Raw genomic sequence first — 8,526 nt, 5'->3', positions numbered from 1 at the left:
AGAGAAGACAAGGAAGAACTGAGAGAAGAAATGGAAGGAAATGGAGGTGCACAGAAAAATGGAACACAAATATGAAAAGGAGAAAAAGAGGTTGACGAGAAATACTAATGTGAGGAGAGTGAAAAATGGGAGGACAAAAAGAAGAAATGAAGAAGGAAAGTGGATTGCCTTAAAAAGGCAAGGCGGGAAGACAGAAAACAAAAGAGAAATCAATCATACTAAGGAGAGGAGGAAGGAAGTCAGAAAAGAATAAAGAAACGCGAAGGGGCTTTCAAAGAGTTCAACACCTGCACTCTACAATCCACCTACAACCGAACCTCTGACCCCGTCCTGTCCCCTTGACCTTGAAGCTATTGTTCTTAACTCACATTACATTATCTGGCTGGACACTTAACCCTTCCATCAAGTTTGGGATGAATTGGGTCCAAAGTGCTTAAGCTGGTCTAGCTTTGTGACCTTGATCGTTGACCTACCCCCTGTAATGTTCTCAAAATACAGTTACAGTACTTCATCCTTGGACAACCTTAAACCATTCCATCAAGTCTGGTCCAAATCGAATGTGAACTCGGAGTTGAAGGGTCAACCATTTGACCTTGCCCTATGACCTTTACCTCTGACCAACTGTTCTGGAAATTGAAACACGCCATCCATTCCCGACCATTTCATCAACCTCAATATAAATTGAATCAAAACTGGCTGAAATGACCTTGGCCTTGACTTATAACATGATCTTCGTCCAAAATTTAATAATTTGCCTATCACAGTCAAGTATTATTCCAGTGTTGGTGCAATTCTGCTTTGTAGCTTTTCCATAATTTCCAAGGTTTGTATTATATGAGTGATGCCACAGTTCTTGTAACTCTAAAACTGTAAAAGTATATCGAGCGCTAATGAATTCCTTTGGAAGAACTGGCGCTTTTGAGAAACAAAAGACCATATTTTATGATTCAAACATACAAAAGCAAAACGAGACAGACAGACAGACAGACAGATACAGGAAAAAACAAATAGAACACACGACATACTGGCTCTGCAGGTGCATGTCCAAGTAAAGTATAGAGAAATGAAGACGATAAAACAGAGGAGGGTAGGAAAAGAAACAAGATATAACGATGAAACGTAAATTACCGACACACCGAGTACAATAATAACAAAAAATGACGACAATGAAATTAACAACAGCGCTATGAAGCAACTAGCAAAGCAAAGAATGAACCAAGGTTTAAAAAATGCAGTAGCAAAGGAGAGAGAGAGAGAGAGAGAGAGAGAGAGAGAGAGAGAGAGAGAGAGAGAGAGAGAGAGAGAGATCCAGCTACACTATCTTTAGCACAAAACACATCACGTATGTATACATCCATGAATACGATATTGTTTGGAACATTGTTATACTGGGAGGGAGCACCAGTGTTTTCTGTTACCTGCTTGTTTTGTGTTTTATATTGTTTTCTTTTGATATCTATTGACCTGAGTGTTTTCACAGCTCTCAATGCCTGACTTATTCTGTATGCTAGGCTATTCATAAACCAGGCTTATAAAACTGCCACGATGATTCCCTTTCCATTCAGCATGAGATCACAGTTTTGAGATGTACAGCCAAAGAAACAACTACCTTCCCAGTTCCGTCTAAAAAAAAAAAAAAAAAAAAAAGATCTAGCAAAATTCAAGGAAAACCATCTCTCTTCTACTGCGTGCATCACATGGTTCCATTCCTACCTCCGCCAAAGTGGCTGTTTTATTCCCGCGTTGGTTTGTCTGTTTGTTAACAGGATTACTCAGAAAGTTACGAACGGATTTTGATGATGTTTTGTGGAAGAGCGAGCCATGGGCCAAAGGAAGAGATGTTAGAACTTTGGGCCGGATCCGAATCCGGATCTACAGTAGTCCGTAAAATATCTCCAAAAGTTCTCAATGAATTTCAATGAAATTTTGTCGAAAGGTGGGCCATGGACCAAGATAGAATTGATTAAATTTTTGGGAGGATCCGGATCCTGGATTACTCAAACCATTATGAATGGATTTTGATGAAATTATGTGGAAGAGTGGGCCATGGGCCAAGAAAGAAATGAATAAATTTGGGGGCGGATCCGGATTCGGATCCTATATCCACAGATCAAGATCCTTTTTAATGGCAATGGCATTGGCGGAGGTATGCGCTGTCTGAGCGCTTTCTAATTAAGCTATGTATTCGTCAAACTTTGGCAAAATGCTTCTGTCGCTGTACATTTTTTTTTTTTTTCCGACTCTGGGCAAAGGCTTCAGGGCATATTCCAAAGCCCAGTAGTCGTCCTAAACACCTCCACATGTCACCACTTCCGGGCTAATACCCACCGTCAATACGGAATACATGCTAGGGCTGTCTCATACAGGACTGGTGTAGTGGTATTAGTGGGAGTATTTTTACATGTCGGCAGGTCTTCTGGTAGATAAGTAAAGTCTGCTTTTATGGAAATCAAATCCTGCACCAGCCGGGATTCGATCTTGGGTCCATTAGGACTGCAGCCCGCCTCTCTACCGATTCACCCGCGCCTTTTCCAATATTTTGTTCCAGGTAATGCAAAAGGATTTTATTCACCCGGAGTGAATCATAACACCCTTCGTATTAATACCATCAAATTATCGGGAAAGAATACGAATAAAATGACTTAATGAAGTCCAGAGTCATATCATCCTAGGTGTGCCTCAGGCTAATTTCTGGATATTAGCTGCTGCTAAGGCTAAATGGCTAACAATGCTGTACCATTATGCCATCCAAGTGCAGGATATTTCTGCAGCCTCAGGTCTCCCCAGCAGTTATAATGCGTTTACAAACAAGACTTCTACTCCCTCGCAAGAACAGTTGCCTTAACTTAAAATTAACTACTCTGGTAATCAGCGAAAACTAAAACAGCAAGTAGGTTACAAAAATGGAAGCAATGGTGTTCCTCCAAGCTAGACCCTGTATTGGATCATATACCCCCGCTAGGTTACAGGAGCGCGCTACCACTCCCGGAACGGCAGTCCCGGGCGAGGCTCGAACTTGCAATCCCCCGATTACGAGCTTGATGCTCTACCACTGAGCCACCGTAACTCCAGCAAGGTTTTATATAATTTCATTCATTCATTGCCAGACGCCATGTATCCCAAACGGGGTGGTCAAGGGCTTAGAGTTAATTGTTTTACAGGGAGGGGCACTAATCCTGCACCAACCCCACTTGACACGTAGGCATGCCAACAGCATCTTTTTTTTTTTTTTTTTTTTTATGACCGACTCTGGGCATAGACTTCACAGCCTGCTTTCAAGGCCCAGTAGTCCTCCTACGTACCGCACACCTCTACATGTCACCACTTCGGCGCTAACACCCACCGTCCATATTGAATACATGCTAAGGCTGTCTCATACAGGACTGGTGTATTGGTATTTTTACGACATGTCGGCGGGCCTTCTGGTAGATCAGTAAAGTCTGATTTTATGAAATTCAAATCCTTAAACTGTTCCCTGCCTCAGCGGGATTTGAACCAGGGTCCGTCAGGACTGCAGGCCAACTCTCTACCGATTGAGCCACCGCCTCCCCTCTGGTGTTCCCAGGCGGTCACCCATCCAAGTACTAACCAGACCCAACGTTGCTTAACTTCGCTGATCGGATGGGAAGCGGTGTACTCAACGTGGTATGGCCGTTGGCATACATTTACAAATATACATACACACACACACACGCGCGCACACATAGTACACATATATATATATATATATATATATATATATATATATATATATATATATATATATATATATATATATATATATATATATATAATTCACCAGGCACAAGCACTCTCAAGCACACACACACACACACACACACACACACACACACACACACACCACATGCACATACACTCTGACCCACTAACACACATTCAAACCCTCAGTCCCTCACACACACACACACACACACACACACACACACACACACACACACACACACACACACACAATTACACCCTCACTCACTCAAAAACACACAAACCCCCTAACACACACACACACACACACACACACACACACACACACACACACACACTGAAAAACAAACCAAGCATAAACACAGGCAGAAGATAACTAAATGCTGAAATTCAAACAAAAAGAAAAACAAAGCAAAACAAACGACGAACAGAAATAGATAACATACGAATATAAAAACTACGATAAAACGAATGAAACAGAGAGAACCCGGGTCGCGAACTGTTGATGCAAAAGCGTCACTCAGTAGGCCTCTGCTAAGCCTTGCCACGGAGCTGCCATACAACGTTTATGACGGAGTTCACTGTGGGCTGAAATGAGACTAAAGATAAATTAGGTCGACCCCATATGGCCTTAACCTTTCACCTCTTGACCTTGCTGACCTAATCACTTCATCGTCCAATCATACTGTATCACTGACAAAAGTTTGGTCGAAATCCGAGTAGGGGTTCAGGAGATATCATGCCCACGCCCATATGACCTTGACATTTGACCCCTTGACCTTGCAAACCCATTAAGTTCATCCTCCTCGTCCTTTCATACTGTATCACTGAAAAAGGTTAGGTCAAAATCCGTTGAGGGGTTCAGGAGATATCGTGCCCACATCCATATGATCGTGACCTTGGACCCCTTGATCTTGCTGACCTAACCAGTTCGTCGTCAACTCACACTGTATCATTGACAAAAGTTTGGTCGAAATCCATTGAAGGTTCAGAGGATGTCGCGTTCACTTCCATATGATCGTGACCTTTGACCTCTTGTCTTTGATGACCTAATCAGATCATCTGTACTTCAATTGTTCCTCCCGAAATACTCGGGCTGCTGGAAGCGCCCATGAATTCACACTCTCTCCCCCGCAAGCAGAACCTCTGCTTATCAAAATTCATTTAACCCCAGAACTACTACTCTCTGGAATTCGCTTCCTGGGAGTTGTTTCCCACAAATATTTGATCCACTTCAGTTCAAGTCCAGTTGTTATGGGCATTTTATGAATGGAGGATGCCTTTAGGCACATGGACTTTTTTTTCCCCTTTGTTTTTCCTTCCTCCATTCATTATCTATTAATAATATAAAAAAAAATCACTGTATCACTAACAAAAACTTGGTCGAAATCCGTTGAGGGGTTAAGGAGATATCGCACCCACACTCATATGACCGTGACCTTTGGCCCCTTGGTCTTGCTGTCTAGTTTATCGTCCCTTCATACTTTATCACTGACAAAGTTTGGTCGAAATCCATCGAGGGGTTCAAGAGATATAGCTCCCACAAAGATAAACCAGCTCGACCCCATCTGACCTTGACGTCTGACCCCTTGACATAGCTGATCCAATCTGATCATCATCTCCTCATACTACATCACTGACAAAAGTTTGGTAGAAATCCGTCCGTGGGTTCAGGTTATATCGCGCCCACAATAGTGTTACGGACGCACGGACACGCCCGCGCACGAACGCACTCACGAACGGACAGACCAATTACTTGATGTCTCCTCCACCATACTGTAGGTGGGCAGAGGCATAACAAACATAAAACAAGCACACACAAATAGCCACAATCGCAGAAAATCTTCGCAAATAAACATACCAACACACCCATAAAACGCACAGGCAACATACACGTAGCACAAACACACAAAACACATGAATACACAAACACAAACACATCAACTTTTCTTGTCTCAATTTAAGACAGAGCTGGGATGCCTTAGGTGTCTGTCTACCTGTTTTATTGTTCGGCTCAGGAGCGAGAGAGAGAGAGAGAGAGAGAGAGAGAGAGAGAGAGAGAGAGAGAGAGAGAGAGAATGATACTGTTTGGAAGATTGCTATCTTGGGATGTATAAGTAGTTTCTGTTATCTTTTTAGTGTTTTGTATATTCCAGTGTTTTCTTTTGGTATCTATTGACCTAAGTGTTTTATTTTTACAGCATTCAATGTCTGACTTTTAAGGCCCATATAACTGCCACAATATTCTCTTTGCATTCGGATTAAGATCAAATTTTGAGGTGTACAAAAAAAAAAAAAAAAAAAAAAAAATCTTCCTAGTTTGATTAAAAAAAAAAAAAAATCCAATCGGCGAAATAGGTTGAAAACCTTCTTTCTACTAGTGTGTACTTCTGATATTCCTACTCCATAAACTTTTGAAGCTTTTTGTGTGACTAATTCTCTCATGGTTGAATTTTTAATAGTGTTTAATTCCGAATACAGTAATGCTATGCGATTTTACTCACCTTAAAGTGAACCATAACAGCCTTAGTAATATCACCAAATTATAGGGGGGGGGGGCTCACACTATTCTAACAAGCGTAAGATGATTTCATGAAGTCGTGAGTAATAATATCATGAGTACATTCGGCTAATATTTACAGAAATCTGAAAATTTATTCTCAGGTTACTGAGCTAAAAATGTTGTAATATTATGCCACGCAGGTGCAGGATCATTTCTGCATCCCCTGTCTCCCCAGCAGTTAATATCCGCTTACAAGTAGGATTTCTACAACACAGCAAAATCAACTGTCTTCCCTTACAGATGTACGGTGGAACAGCAAGGATACAAACAGAGAAAAGTAATTCATCACACACACACACACACACACACACACACACACACACACACACACAAGCGTTCTATCTACCTACGCGACTACTCCTTTCTTTGTAAACAAAGCATTAAAAAAAAAAAAAATCACCCTTTTTCAACCACTCGCCCCTGGCATCGCATCATTAACGCCGCTAATTAACCCCATCAATCAAAGACGTAAATATATACCTTATTTTTGCACACTAACCTTTATTCACGTTAAGCGAGGCTTTTTGATCTGGAAGAGTTATATATAGGCATCGTTAACACTCCCTCCCTCAGTATGAAGCATCTCCCCTAATCTGAACAAAATCGCCGGTCTGTTGTTGGCCTGACAGCAAAAATTTGTAGGGAAAAAAAAAGGGGGAGGGGGTGAATCTGAGAAAATATGTCCCAGATATCTTTTAATTTTACCACAGACTGTGATTAGGAATGTCTCTAAAACGAAGATGTGTAGGACAACCCGCAGATTTGTTAATAAGTAATATACTGTATATATATATATATATATATATATATATATATATATATATATATATATATATATATATATATATATATATATATGGGGAGGCGGTGGCTCAATCGGTTGAGAGGTGGCCTGCAGTCCTAACGGACCGGGGTTCAAATCCCGCTGGGGCAGAGAGCAGTTTAAGGATTTGAATTTCATAAAAATCAGACTTTACTGATCTACCAGAAGATCCGCCGACATGTCGTAAAAATACCCCCGCTAATACCAATACACCAGTCCTGTATGAGACATCCCTAGCATGTATTCAGTAAGGACGGTGGGTGTTAGCGCCGAAGTGGTGACATGTATAAGGTGTGCGGAACATAGAAGGACTACTGGGCCCTGAAAGCAGGTTGTGAAGCCTATGCCCAGAGTCGGTCACATATATATATATATATATATATATATATATATATATATATATAAAATAGAAGGAATATGAAGAATTCGGGTATATATATATATATATATATATATATATATATATATATATATATATATATATATATATATATAAAAGAAGGAATATGAAGAATTCGGTTGCCAACCACATTCTAAATGAAACAAACTACAGTCTGGATAAAACTGGTACTTACGTACAGTACAGCACGTAGACCAGGCACTGCACAACTAATTACCTGAAACAGTGGAAACATTATTATATTAGGATGAATTTTTGAATTACCGGTATACGTGAATTATATGATAAATATTTAATCAAATCATAAGAGAAATTTGTATACATAACGTATTTGCTGTTTCCATATGTCGTCAAGGTTCCTGCTACTACTACTGCAGGATTTTTATATCGCCTTCATTAAGCACTTCAGCAAAGATCTTTCATAAGCTGAATAATCTCGTCGAAAGACATCAAGAAGCGAGTGGAAAAAAAAAAAAAAAAGCACCCTAGTGACCTGATGAAGTATACTCGACTTCATTGTCCTAGTTATGAGTTCCTTGAATTTGAAGATGATATTTGATTACCGTTACCGATTAAAGTAACCAAATTATATATTCATTTTGACCTTTTCAACAGACTAGGGACATTATAAGGACTTGTGGATACTATCCTACACTACTGCTGCGCCTCCCCCTCCCCCTTCCGAAAGTAACACCTTTAATCCGGTGACTTTTGTTTAAATTCTTGCTACCAGCAGACGATTCTTTCCAACTTCAGACATTCCTTTGATAGTGTGTATGAAGGCTGTAACTAACCCCTTTAGTTCGAAAAGTCCCATCTAAATTAATTGAAGTCGTCTGAAGACAGCGAGAATAACAAAGTATGCAAAACCGGATTGTAGGGGCTAACTTATTCACCAGAGACCTTTTTTTTTTTTTTTTAATTCTTTTTATCTGCCATTACCAGACGATTATGTACAGCTCAGAAGTGCCCCAAGAGGTATCGTACTAATGAAAGCCATATCTATCCTCACCCGCA

General features: G+C 40.5%; 1 pseudogene; it reads right to left on the bottom strand.

The window, feature by feature from the left end:
* Window positions 1-3,536: 3,536 nt before the first annotated feature.
* LOC145396672 (5S ribosomal RNA) lies at window positions 3,537-3,659 on the bottom strand (annotated as a pseudogene).
* Window positions 3,660-8,526: the final 4,867 nt, after the last annotated feature.

The sequence above is a fragment of the Coenobita brevimanus genome, chromosome 38 (assembly GCF_032717465.1).
Source record: "Coenobita brevimanus isolate Jiangsu-jjx chromosome 38, ASM3271746v2, whole genome shotgun sequence".
NCBI classification, from domain to species: domain Eukaryota; kingdom Metazoa; phylum Arthropoda; class Malacostraca; order Decapoda; family Coenobitidae; genus Coenobita; species Coenobita brevimanus.
This window is presented reverse-complemented; position numbering and strand designations above follow the sequence as displayed.